At 44.9% G+C, this 13,657-nt stretch overlaps 1 protein-coding gene across 1 annotated transcript in view; it reads left to right on the top strand.

Moving 5' to 3' along the window:
* The window catches only part of VOPP1 (VOPP1 WW domain binding protein), a 59,357-nt gene that overhangs the window by 10,319 nt on the left and 35,381 nt on the right, over nt 1-13,657 (top strand). The window lies entirely within an intron of this gene.

Below are 13,657 nucleotides of genomic sequence, written 5' to 3'. Positions count from 1 at the left end.
CTTTCCTTGTTGCTGCAGCCACATCATCTCTACCTTGAGTTGCTTTATGGGTGCTGTGTCTCCAGCTTGAGCTTCAGGCAGCAGTTTGTCTTCACGCTGCCACGTACACCTATCTCCACCTGCAGTTCTGACCCCATTTCTTTCTCCTTCCAGGCTTGCTCTGGATATTTGTTCCACTCCTCTTGGCTTTGGGTGGCTTCCTTCTCTCCTTGTGCATTACTGATTTCATGATTCTGATGCTGTCAGCAAGCGCTTCTACTTTCTTGGCTGCTGAGTCCCCGTTTCCTTTTTAAAATTCATCCCCTAGATGTTTTCTCTGCTTTCCCCCTCTTTCTTTTCTAGGATTTCTTCTGTCCCAGCTATGATTCAGCCCTGGCACAACCATGTCCCATGTGGACTTTGCTTCTCCCACCATTTCTTCACATTCCTCTGCCTGCGGAGGCCTTCTCCCAAGGGTGTACCATCTGCACTTAAGTGCCCCATAAATCCATTTTCAGTGTGCTGCAATTAGGCATTGGATACAGATAGGAAAAAATACTCCTTTCTGCTTGAAAGAAATGTGTATTTCCATCCAGCCCGCTTTGCCTGAATATCTGTTTCTGTGCTTTTTTTTATATGTTAGTGTCAAGATTTCAGGGTTCAGCGTGATTTCTATCCCTATAATTTTCCTCACAGCACTGGTGACCTCATTACAGAGGGTTGCCCTGTGTGCAGACCCTTTTTCCTTCCTATTTATGCCTCCTCTCTTCAGGAGGGTGTCAGCTGTGGAATATACAGCTGTTGCTGCCATGGCAAAAGAGCATTAGGGGAACGTTGTTAATAAGCATCTGGCTGTTGCATAACGAAGATGGTAACGAGGAAGAGGAGACGGCACGTGCTGCTCGTAAGCTTTCTGTGAACCCCTGCAAAGAACATGACAGACCTGCAGGATTTTTTTTTGCCATGGGTAATAGAAAATTACGTGTGTCAATTCCCAGAATTTGAATGGATTTATCTTCTCTTATCTCAAACTACACCTCTAGGAAAAGATGGGAGTTGGAGAGGTTTTGTGCAAGCGCACGTGAAGGTGTGGGAGAGCTGTTGGAGGAGCTCCTTAAGATGAGAGCTGGTTAACGTGCAGCTGTGCCAACACAGCAAGAACAATCCTAATGGGCTGATACGCAAATGAGGGGTGGTGAAAAGAGGAGGAAGACCAAATTTGCCCACTGGATTAATTCTTTAACACCAGCGAAGCTCTGAAGTTGATGGAAGTTGCATAATATTTATGAGGTACGTCTGTAAAATGCCTGCCTAGGATCAAAGAAAAATGTTATATCCTAGTTACAGTTGAATACAAGGGCTAAAAATATATAAATGCAGTGCGTGCAGGTAGGAAGTGCAGCGTTTGGATCTGGAGTGAAAGCCGTGCACAAGCTTTTCTTGCCAAACTGTCTGCACTGGCAATGTCAGATCCGGTGTATGTAATGTGATTAATTTTAGTCTGAGCATATGTTCCCCTGTATTCTGGGATTCCAGATGCAGCTCTGATAACGCAGGTCGCTGGTCCTCAGCGGAAAACCTGGAAATGAGCTGGAATGTACCAACCTCAGTGAATCCGGTGGCAGCGCTCTGTGGTGGGGGGAGGATTATTAGTTACTTGGTTTTGGGGATTTCAGCTCTGGTCCTAATCTGCGATGTGTAAACTTCCAAGAAAATCAGCTGGAAAGTCATTAAACATCTGAAGGAGGGTCGGTTAAATAGATTGAGTTAACGTTCAGTTAAATAGATTTCCAAAAGCAGGTCCTGCGAAGATGAAAATTAGTAGTGTCTGCAAATATCCCGCTGTCTGGAAGTGCCTGGTGGAGCCAAATTAATAACTTGTAAAGAGCTTCCTTTTGAAATGCTCCTGCAGCAAGCTTTTAATAGAATCTAGAGAGGCAGGGAAACAGGGATCCTTTGTAAAAAAGGGCTTTCCTTCAAGCAGGAACACTTACAACCTTGCTTCTCCATCCTTAAAGGGACAATTAATGCTGGGTTTTCTGATGCTGCTTAGGGAGAGCTCCGCAGCCTTGTTCACAGCAGTAGGAAGGGCACTTGTCATTTCGTTGTCAGCGTGTGCAAATGTTATTCTAGCAGCAGTAATGAGTCCCTGGACATCTCCACGAAGGTGACTGCCTCCCTCATAAGGACTGGAAACATGTGGGTCTTGAGGAAGGATTGAGACCTAACTGTGAGGCCATCCGTATGAGCAGCCGTGTCTGGGACTGCGTTTGGATCAGCTTGGCATAAAGTGCCTGTGGATCTGTCATGATGCTCGCAGCTGGTGAGGTGAGGCTGGTGTCCTGCTGGTGTGCAGCTGTGGGGACAGAGGTGGTGCTCCAGCCCCAATGCCTGTTCCTAGGACACAAACCGAAGGTAGCAAAATTAAACCTGTAGCCCTGTATCTGATTTTAATAACCGCAAAAAAAAACCACCATGCTCGCACACAAACACCAAACTGACATTCCTGTCTCTCTCAGCGCTGTACATTGTTCTGCAGGAGTTATTCTTCATGATTTGGTAGGCTTTTCTATCAGCTGTATTCATGGTAACTGCTTCTCCAAATACCCATCTTCCAAATGAGATTAAACCTATTTGTAATTTAGGGTATTTCTTCATGCTCTATTCAAATACAAATAATCAAATTAAGAATAAATCGGGCTGTTACGCTTCAGAGGTCTCTGACAGCTAGCATTTAGATTCTGGTTTCCCATAAAAACCTCGCAACTACTTGTAATGACAATAAGTGTGCTTCTTAGGCACCTCTCGCAGGAGGACTTCGTGGCACTCCTGAAACATGAAATGTGCCGTGTCCTGCCCCAGTCACATCCAGCCAGGTGCGTAGCTGTTGAGCAGGTGGGTGAGTGGGCTGCAAGCAGTGAAAGTGTCACGTGCAGTGTTAGTGGCACAATTAGTAACTTCATATTTTTGACTGCTGGTTTCTGAGCCCAGTGCAGCGTGCGGGAACTTCTTTCACTTCACAGTAAACGCTTGATTTGGGCTGGGTGTAAGCACAGGCTTTGCAGTGCAGAAGGACAGTTTAGCACTTCCTTTTCATGGTCCATTAAACACGGGCAGTTCTGCAAGTCCCCTGCTAGACAGCCTGTAGATGGGATGAATCCTTCCAGGCACTTGAATGGTCTGGAGGAAAACTTCTTGGAATGGGGCTCTTCGCTTTATGCGAATGCTGAATTGTCACCCTGGTGTTCGTTCAGTGCATCCTGCTAGTACTGAATCTAAGATGAGTAAATGCATCCCATGCATTTTAACCTAGTCTTTTGATTCCAGGATGCCCCATCCCTGTGCATTAGACAGAATTAGATGATCTCTAAGGTTCCTCCCAATCCAAACCACTCTATAACCCTCTGATTTATGTGTCTGGATATTTACCACTGCACTGTACTTGTGTTGTGGTTGTACCTACACTTGACTTAATGATTTTCTGTTGATCTAATCTAGTCTAGACTAGACTATTTGGGTAGAATAAGAACTGGCAAAAAGTCTTCACCTGCATTCCACTTCTTTGGATCTGTGACTAAATGTAGTGAACTTGTCTTTGTAGTGTTGCGTTCATACACGCTGAAATACTGCAAGAGCTGATGCTCGGGTTTGAGGAGTTTTGTTCTTGTGGATTTTTGCTTTTTGTTTTTCATTGCTCTCTGAAAAAAAGCAGTCCCAGGACAAGGCTTTGCAAAATGGGTCAGTGCAGCTGAGAAGTTTCAGTCAAAATGGAAACAACAGCTCATTGAAACAGTTTCAGCTCTTAAAAGGTCAGAATTTGTTTATGTACTTCCGAAAGCTAAGGAATTGAAAGTGTAGGTTTACAGAATGTGGCCGGAGGAGAGTGGAACCCTTTTTCTGAGAAACTTGGCATTTACCCAGCCTGTGGGAGGCCAATTGTATTTCTTTTATGTCCTCGGGATGATCTGAATGTTCGGGATGATCACTCATCTCCTGGAAGAGCTCCTGGCCTGCAGGAGATGGGGTATACTGGAATTAAACTCCTGTTGTTGCCCCTCTTCTCCATGGTATAAAATACAAAGGAAATGCACGTTAAGGCAGGTGGAAAGCTGCTCAGAGGTTTGGATGTCCCCTCAAAGAGGGAGAGCTGTGTTTGCAGTGCTTGCTCCAGGTGCACCATTTCAGAAGTGGGGGTACGTGCAAGTTAAAGGCGGCCACCCAGGGACAGATGTTCGTGGTCAGTGTTAGGTCTTGGTTGCTGTTAAACAGCTCTGACTTGAGAAGTGCCTCGGTGGGGGACTTGCAGATGCTGCTTGGGTCTGTCAGGGCAGGAGGTAATTCTGTCCTTGCTCGTTTTTCTGTGGGATGTCCCACATTTTTTGCTGCTCTCTGTTGGTGGAGATTGGATGCTGGTGCAGATGGGCACGTGGTGCTGCATTTATGGATTTCATGCAAGCATAAATACTGCCAGCAGAAAAACCAGAGATTTCTCCTCAGTTTTCCTGTAACCCGATGGCTCATTCACTTCAAGGAAAGAGAGAGAAGCTCAGGTCTCTCTGGGTGCACGTGTGACCTGAACACAGATTTGTCTCATCCTGGCAGAGCGTGCTGACCAGCTTCGCTGAAAGGGGACAGGCACTACCTCCTTCTTTCTCTTACCTCTGTGTTCTGCAGATGCATCCTTTGGGATGCTTAACAGATGCCAAAACCCCAAAGTTTTCTTTAGAGTAAATAACTAAATTAGGAATGCAAGAAATAATTAGTTTGAGAACCAAAAAATGCAATCATGTGCCCAACTCCCTGATACGGGTGGGTTCCTCAGAAGATTCTGTGAAGGTTTCAGATCAAGCTGGCACCATCTGGAGTTTACCTGTCACTACATAATAACTAATTCATATGCTGATATGAAATATTTATATTTAATTAATAGCTCATAAAAAAAAATATCTCTCCCCTCCTCTTTTTAAGCCAAGAGTGTCTCGCGGTAGGGTTATGGATGTTGCTGCGCATCCAGACAATACTGGAGAGACGGGGAACGTGGTTCAGCGGGGACAGCAGAGAAGGCAGCGCCCAGGTTGCCTTACCCATCCCTAAAGACCACTCTGAAATGGATTCGTGTAACACCTGGGCGTAGTGTGCTGGCTGGTGGCTTTTCAGCGTGCCAGGTTGCTGCTGGGCTGTTGCGTTCCTGACCTTGCTGTGCTCAGTTCCTTCCTGAGGCAGGGACTTTGCGCTGAGAACGAGTTTTGGGCTGTCCTTCCCAAATCAGGATTGATTTAGCACTGACAGCCCGTTGTCAACAGAAGATTAAAGGATTCTCTGTGATGAAATTAATAGTGAAAAAAAAAAAAAAAAAAAAAAAAGAATTTTCAGATGAAACCATGTGCATTAGCAGCATCAAACCAAGCTGAGAAGTTCCTTGTACCAATGCATAGAATTGGCTCTGCGGGCTTCTTGATGCACACTGCATTTAGGCTCAGAGGAGCCCCTGCATTTTTATTACCCGTAGCCTCCCAGCTTTATGCACATAAATAGCGCTGGGTTGTACAATGTCCCTGAAGGCTCCTCTGCTCCACCATCAAGCAGGCGCAGTGCAGGGAGTGTTGAAGCAAGCTTCCTACACATGTGCCTTATGTGTGTGCCTCAAACCTGACCTGGATTGAACAAATCCCGAGTGCAAATGCAGCCCATGCTTCTCACCTCCCCAGCGCCCTGTCCCTCGGTTGAGGCTGTTGGCAAAGCCCATAATGAATCCTGGTGGTGGCGGTCGCTTCTTCTGTTGCACACAGAAGAGCCCAGTACAGAGATATTTTCCTCTTTTGTTGTATTACAGAACTTCAGTGCATCATTTTGCAAGAAAATAAGCGAGCTTCTCCCATTTAAATCCATGCAGTTCTGATTTGTGATTTTTTTTTTTCAAGGAATGTCACTGATATTTTTTTCAAATGAACTCTTACTCAAAGCAGCGTTGAGTGTGATCTCAAAGTCATGAGTTCCCCGTGGTTTTCCAGGTGCTTTCCAAGCTTGTCAGAAGATATTTTAAGTGGAAAAGGCCTCCCAGAGGTTTTGATCTATTTTAAAGCCTGAAATCCTTTTTGTGACTTTATCATGATGCTTTCATGAAAAGCACCCTCAAACTTCCACTTGGGCTCATCCGTGTGCTCCTCAGGGTGTGCTGCTGTTTGGGACGCGTTGGTTAAAATTAGGGACCTCTGTGAAGCTTCATCGAGCCAGATGAAGTTCACATTAAGTTCTGTGGAGCTCTTGCATGGGAGGGAAGAGCTGCTCCTCCTCAAAGAGCTGTTGTGCTGAATCCTGTGGTCCACGTCTTGCAGGCACAAGCTCATCCTGGGCTGTTCATGGATTTTAAATCCTCAGGATCACGCGTTACGGGTTCTTCCACTGCAACCATGTAGGGAAAATATGAATGTTTAATGGGGCCGTGTATGGACCTGCCGAAGATGTTTTTGATAGATGAGTTGGTTTGTGCCTCAAACTCTCCATAGGGCCAGAGAGCGTGTATCTGAAATGTTTTGCCTTGTGTGGGTTTTGGGTAATTAATGCTTTATGCTTGCCCCTGAGATACGTGGTTAAAGCTCAATAAAACGGTGATTACGCAGTGATTATACTGAATAGTGAATGTTTCATTTATTTTGTTTGAAATAGGAAGTAAAAGGTTACTGCCATGCTGGTTTTATTTTAAAAGACTTTGTCAAGACTGGCACATTCAAAATCTTTCCTGTCTTTTAGACTTAATCTGTTGGAAGAATTCCGGTGTTTCTTTGAGCCTTTTTTTTGAGGTGGGCAAGACGTGTGCCTGGCCGTGGTGCTGTGACTTCCTCAGGTGTTGGAGGTGCAGGAAGAGCTACCAGGGGGAGATTTCTCACAAGCGTCTGCTGAAAAGTTGGGATTGCCCTGCGGCTCAAAGCAATGGTTAAAATAAAGCTAATTTTAACCTCCAAGCTTGTAAGGAACTGTAACCAAATAATTGGCCTGAGTCGGGTTCCAGTAGTGCTACTGAGTGTTGGTTGTGACTTTCTCTGCATGTGGTTATTAGCGGCGTAAAGGGCTTTTCAGCGCAGAGCTAAAGACCATGAAACCTTCCTTGCAAAGGCTGTGTTGACTCATGCCTCATAAAGCTTCACTGCTTTTGATAGGCCCGGACAGGAGGTAAAACAGTATGTGTTCACCGCGGAGACTGGGCAGGAGAGGAGCCAGCCTAGCGTCGCTTCCCAAACTCAATGCTCAGAGACCTGCTCGGGTGTGCCTGCAGGGAGAGACGGCCAGGTTTTAGCCTGGAGGACTGGGGATGAGCTCGGCTGCCAGGAGGCAGTCGGCATCCACACATGCTTCTCCAGCAGATGCTCGGCTCACTTCTGTGGGGTGAGCAGCAGAGGGAAGGCTGCTCAGCAGCAGCTGACTCAGAAGAGCTGCGCCATGTAAATGTGTGCTTCATGGCAAAGGCATCTGTACCAAGACGTTGTCCGCCTCGTGGTACAGCACCTCTGAACTGTGCTCTGCTTGCGTGAAGGCATCTGAAGATGCCCTTGAAGTCACAGGCAAATTTGACTGCTCGGTGCTTTTGAGCCTTAATTTGGTGAGCTGAATACAAGAGAGAACCGAGTTAAGTAACTGGAATATATGTTTTCATCTGTGTTACACCAAACAGTCAGGCTCCATAGCTTTGCTGTTCTTAACAACCAATGCTTCTGTTACTGTATTTTACATTATGAAATCAAAATTTCTCTGCTGAGGAGCCCACGTGATGAGTTTTTTTCTAGATGAGCTCTAGGTGTGGGCCTGTAGTAAGTTAGTTCATCAGTATAGAGTTTTTGATAAAAATGCCCAAGATTTAATGTTCCTTGTGGAAAAGCACATGAAGTTGTGTGTTGCTCAGAGGGATGCTGCTTCCCCTGTTTGCCCCTTCTTGTTAATACCAGATACAGGCAGTCTGTTTCGCAAAGACTTTTGAGATTTGATTTGCCCCTATTTTGCTGGTGAATGACTTTTTTTTTGTTTGTTTTAAGGAGTGCTGTCTTAAGCATATCTGATACCAAGATTCAGAGATCTGTGATTCCTGTCATATAAATTAAAAGCTGATTTATTACCGTAGTTTAGACCTGAGATGGTTGATTGGAAGACGGGAAATGCAAGCATAGAAATCGTGGTTTGAACTTTAGGTCAAATTCTTCTGGGGGTTTGGGTCACAGATATACTTACTACTTTTCTTTGCATTGAATTGGGAAATACTACTATAGCAGCAATCCTCTACTTAGTTTCAACTTCTTTTAAATTTTTTTTCAGTAAATTCAAGAACATCACTTCATAAGGGTTTAAAAAAAAATGAAAGAGAGAAGAGATTAATTGACAGCCTAATGCCAAAATAAAGCCTTGTCTGATGCCATTGGGCCAGAAGATCAGGTAGCAAACTTGTCGGCACAGATGGGATTGCAAAATCACTCTTTCTGGAAGAACACTGTTGGTGAGGACGTGTTGAGATCTACATCCCAAATAAAAATATTTGTGGGCTTGGTTGGCTGATGTGCTCACTGTGGGCACTTGGTGTTTGACGCTGTGCTTTGAGGCAGGCTTGCAGAAGCAGAGGGGTGTGAATGGTAGCGTTAAGTCTGGATTTAGTGCCAGAAAATAACGTGGTGGCTCATTCCTTTTTGCTCCCTGATGTTCGCTCCTTGACGTTGTTGCAAGACCTTCCTACTTTGCTGCTGCTTGGGTGAAAACATCAACAGGGGCATTGGAGTGAGGCTTTTTGGGTATAGGCCCCGCACTGCTATTCTGGTCCTTGATCTTCCTAGTCCAATCTAATCTTCAAATAAACGTGTGGAGTCCTCAGTAAGCCTCCTTCGTGTTGCCTGTTTCCCTTACCATTGGGAAAGGCTCTCAGGAAACACTCGCAATCTCCTCCTTGTGCAGGTCCTGCCGTGGGCTCTGTGACATGAACACAGAACTCGACAGCTGTTGGGCGGATGTCTGGAGACCATTCACTGCCACGACAAAGGCATATTGCTTCAGTGGTTGCTTTTATGCTTTCTTTCATCTTTCTTTCTGGTCCTTTTTTTGTTTGTGTTGTACTTGGGTAGTCCCTGCTCCAGTTTTGTGTAGCGATTGTGCAACAGAGTCCTGGTTCCTGGTTAGGGCTTCTAGATGCAACAGACGATAAATACGGAATAGTAATTATCCTGACATACTTCTGGTGAATTTATTTCCTTCTGCAGTGCTAAGCACAGTGAGCAGCTGCCTCTACGAGCAGAAACTCCGGAGAACTGACTTCCCCCCGTTCATTTTCCCTTCAGCCCATATGGATTTCTCCTTAGACCTAGGGACAGATGTACTGTACCTGTATAGTTGTGTAACGAGCTGTTGCTTGCTTTTCTACCCTGAATGAATAATGAAATATCCTAAATGATTATAAAAGCTTTAGCACCAGCTTCATTTCATTTTAATAGACCAATAAAAGCAACCGGTGTGCGTGCCGCTGGCTCCAGTACTCCTGCATAAACCATTAGCAAAACAACATTACTGGCTCTGGACAAAGAAAAACAGCAGTGACAAAAGCAAGAGTTGGCTCCAAAAAGAAGTCAGCTTAGTGCCAGCGAATCCAGGGACCCACTCTTATGCGTGCTGGCTGCTGTGAACTCTTTGTTTGAGGTTGAGAAGTCAGTGCTTTCTCATAATTTGCTTTAGATTCTGGCTTTTTCCTTTGTCTTCTGTAAATATCCTTTGCAATGTTTCCAGCAATGCTGGCAGCTTCCCAGGAGCCCGAGGAGCTTTTCCACTTGCACGGAGACCTGACAGGTTTCGCATTTTATGCATGAGACTGGCCGATCTGGCCTCTTCTGCTCTGTCCCGCAGTGCTAGCAGCACATCAGACACAGCGGGCTGGCTTTGGAGGTCGTGAGTCTCCCCACAAGGCCCAAAGGAGACCCAGGCTTTCCCAAAGCCTGTGGTTACCTGTGCCCGTGTTGTGACACCCAGCACTTGAAGCCTTGGGTACTGGGGAACGACAAACACAATCCTGGGAGCACGCTGTTTACCTAAGGTTTGGTAAGTGTGCCTATACAATTGCTATATTGTGTATTCCAAAGCGTACAGAAACTGTAAAGCTACCAATTAACCCTCATCAGGTACAAACTAATGCCATCTGCTTATGTATTACCCTCTGGTGTTTTGCTGTGTTTAAGAAACAAAAGCAGGGCTCAGGCTTTGGTACCCGCATAGTGAGATGCGGGCTGCCTGCCGGCGTGGCTGCACCCCAGGTGCTCTCCTGTGAAGAGTTATATCCTCTTGAATTCAGCAGGTATAATTAAAAGATGTGATCGCTCTTCCCAGGAAAAGCTTTCGGCATTTCAAGCTGCCCTAAGACATGCACAGAGTACGAGCATTCCCAGAAATGGCTGGTCAGCTGGAGCACTTCAAAAATGCAGCATCAGCTCAGACAGGACAGATGCTGGAAGAGAGATGCAGATGACCTCAGGGAGAGCGTGGGGTAGGAGAGAGGATGAAATTACCTCCAAAGAGAGACTTAATAGTAATAATATTAATAATAATTTGCCTCTATCATGTGGTATGTTTTAATTTAGTTGGTTGTGTGTCAGGCACATATGAGGGAATTCAGATTTCTACCTGTCTGTATAACCTGGAAAAGCATTCAGTGCATTAGTGTAGGGTCTTGTCTTTTGTCTCTTCACTTTCACAGAACTGTGTGAGCAGCACGTGTATCATCACCTTTCCTTCTGGTCCAGGTCTTGTTTCTCTGTTAAGATGTTTTGCTGTCCATATGGAACATCTGCTAATCATCTAGTTGGCCGTGGTTGCACGTGTTCTTAAATTCACATTATTCTCTGTTTTACGTATCTTCAGCAGTAGCTCTTGTTTGGCAGCAGTCTAAGAGTTCAGGATCTGACATCCTGGTTCTTTGTGCTTCCTTTCCTTACATCTTTTGGCTTACCTTTGTAGTTGTCATCCTTTGAAGAATGATCGTTCTTTTGTTTCCTATCTCCTGATGTGTGCTGGCTTTAAAGGAGATGTTTCTAGCATATTAAGAATGCCATTACTGCGTTAGCTTGATTTTTGAAGTGGCAGGGTTGTGTGTGTTTTTTTGTTTTGTTTTGTTTTTGTAGCGCTGTTTTGAAATAAGACAGGAATTTCCAAATGATCATCCTTAAACTTTTGGTGCACTGTGGAACTGTTATTTTCAGTAATCTTTGCCATTTAGCTGTCAGTCTCGTGCTGGCTGATCTCCCTGCCAAGATGAGCTGCTGGAGTCAAGGGCTTCTGATCACTTCCATGAACGAGCAGGGACCTTTGTAGCCTGGTGGTTACAAGCAAAACACTCCTTGAAGAGAATTATTAAAAAGTCAACACAGAAACACACTGTGTAAAGCAGTCCAACAGTGTCTTGTCCTGCTGCAAAATCCTACTAATGTCAGTAAGTATTTGGGTTCAGAACTGGAGAATTTCTCCTGATGACGTTTCCTTTCTTTTAATTTAAATGAATATATGCATCATGTGTGTTACTGTGGTGATTTTTTTTTTTTTTTTTTTCCAAAGTACTCTGAGAATGGAGCCATGGTAAAATAGCTGTATGGTGTGGTAGTTTGTATCTTCTTTTTTGTCTTCCCACTCAGAAAAGGAAAACGTAATTAGCCCTTTAGTTGCAATAGCTGGTGTAATGCTATAGTTGCAAGCCCTGCTGGGCTGGGATTGAGGTGTGAAGGAAGCATTCCTGCATCAAGGTTGCCCTTGATCAAGGCTGCTGAGTCCCACTGATGGCACGTGGGCTGGTTCAGACGGGTGCAGAGGCTGCTCGTGCTTGTGCAGGATCTGTTCACATCTGTGTAATGCCGGGTAAGTTCTCATTCTGAAAGCTGTAGCAAGGGGATCATTGGAGCCTGGTGATGGCTGGGTGTACATCTCCTGGTGTGAGATTCTCTGTTTGTGGAGATGTTTTCTATTTTTGCAGCTGATTAGAGGTGCAGGAGGGTGCATACATTAATCTCATCTCTAGTATGAAACACAAAAGCTGAAAAAAAATTTACTTTTGTGGTCTAGTCTCCTTCTTTGGCGAAATGTTGAGGTATCTCATATCTTCTCAGGCAGGGATGCACCATGTGGATCCTGTCTGAGTGCAGACCAGCAGCCCTGGATGGTCAAACCATGGATGCCTGGTCCCTTATCATGGGGGGCTGCAGCCCCAGTGGGTGTGTTGCTTGTTATATGTATTGCCCTGTGATGGGACCAAACGGGCACCGGCCGTGTCTGGAACCATTCTTTATGACTGTTTTTCAGTCTGAACCACATCTCCTTTGCCACCTTAATAATTATGGCTCGTGCAGTGATGTGTTTGGCGTTACAGAGAGCTCCAAAGCAGCCTCTCCGCTGCGTGCAGTGAGTGGCAGAGCCCTCGCTCACAGAGCGACAGCACCGCTTGCCTCGGCTGGTCGGGGGGAGTCTCACCAGAGGGTTGCTTGTGGAGTTGGGTTGCTTTTCTTTCCCGTCAAAGATCAGAGCTGTCTGAGCGTAGTGGAGAGCCTTGACAATGCTGTCAACTTTGACTGTTATTGTATTTTTTTTCTCCCTGCTTTAAAACTGTTCCTTAGTTGTCATGCTCTAAGTGTTGCTGTAGCAGTGGGCCCTGAACAAGAGGAGATTTTTCCACTAAATGTTACCTGCTGAATGCTGTGGCTGTATGATCTCTCACTGCGCCTCTGTGCATCTGAACGAGGCCAATGAAGCCCAGCAGAAGTAGGTCTATATTTCCAATCAAGTATCCCAATTTCCTTGTTGTTTCCGAGCCTTTAAATTTTACTCCTGTACCTAAGTTCAGATTTTCTTCTGTATTTCATTGCTACTGTTGGGTGTCGTGCGTGAATTTATGAGCATTGTCTGCCTGTGAACTCCGTGGGGTCTCATTTGTAAGTGGGTAAGTGTGAGAAAATGCTTAGCAACTGCAGATAGAAGTGCAAGAGATGCAACTAAACAAGCATTTCTTCAGTGTTTCAAAAGCAGTTTTAGTATTTAGATGTGGTTTTAGTTTTTACATGACCTTTGCAAAGCTTAAGAGGCGTGGTTTCTTTCATTTTGGCTCCCTAGAAATACCCAGCACTTTATTACTTTGTTCTGTACTAAACTAGGAAATCCATTATTCCTAACTCTAGGCAAGTTGGTTAAAGACTCTGAGGGCGAAAAGCGAGCAAAGCCTCCCTGTGTAATGCATTTCACATTAGAAACACTCGGTACTTAAAATAGAAAGAAAAAATTAGCTCTTCAGCTGTAAAAATGTTTTCCACATTGTGAATTTTTATTGAGCACATTTTTTTTTCCAGCTATACATATTAGTAAGCCTGCGAGCCTGATCTTATCAACTGCTGAGTTGACGAATGGCTTGAAATGAGAAAGAAAAGGCAGGAAGAAGCATTTTCTGTGCACGTCCAGTGGTCCTCCTGCCCTTTCTCTGGGTGCTGTAAGAGTTTACTTGCCTTTAGCGTTCACGCTAACTAAAATATCTGCCTCCTGTTCGTACAGCATTGTGCCAGGACTGAAACTGGAGCATATTGTTTCATCATTAAATGGGCAATGTTGAATACTTTGGAAATTAACAACAGCTGCAAGTTCTTCAGCTATTTTTATTTGTACTGTGGCTATAATTTTTCTAGTGTGT

This window comes from Aythya fuligula, chromosome 2 (assembly GCF_009819795.1).
Source record: "Aythya fuligula isolate bAytFul2 chromosome 2, bAytFul2.pri, whole genome shotgun sequence".
NCBI lineage: Eukaryota > Metazoa > Chordata > Aves > Anseriformes > Anatidae > Aythya > Aythya fuligula.
Note: the sequence above shows the minus strand (reverse complement) of the source record. Positions and strands in the feature narration are given on the sequence as shown.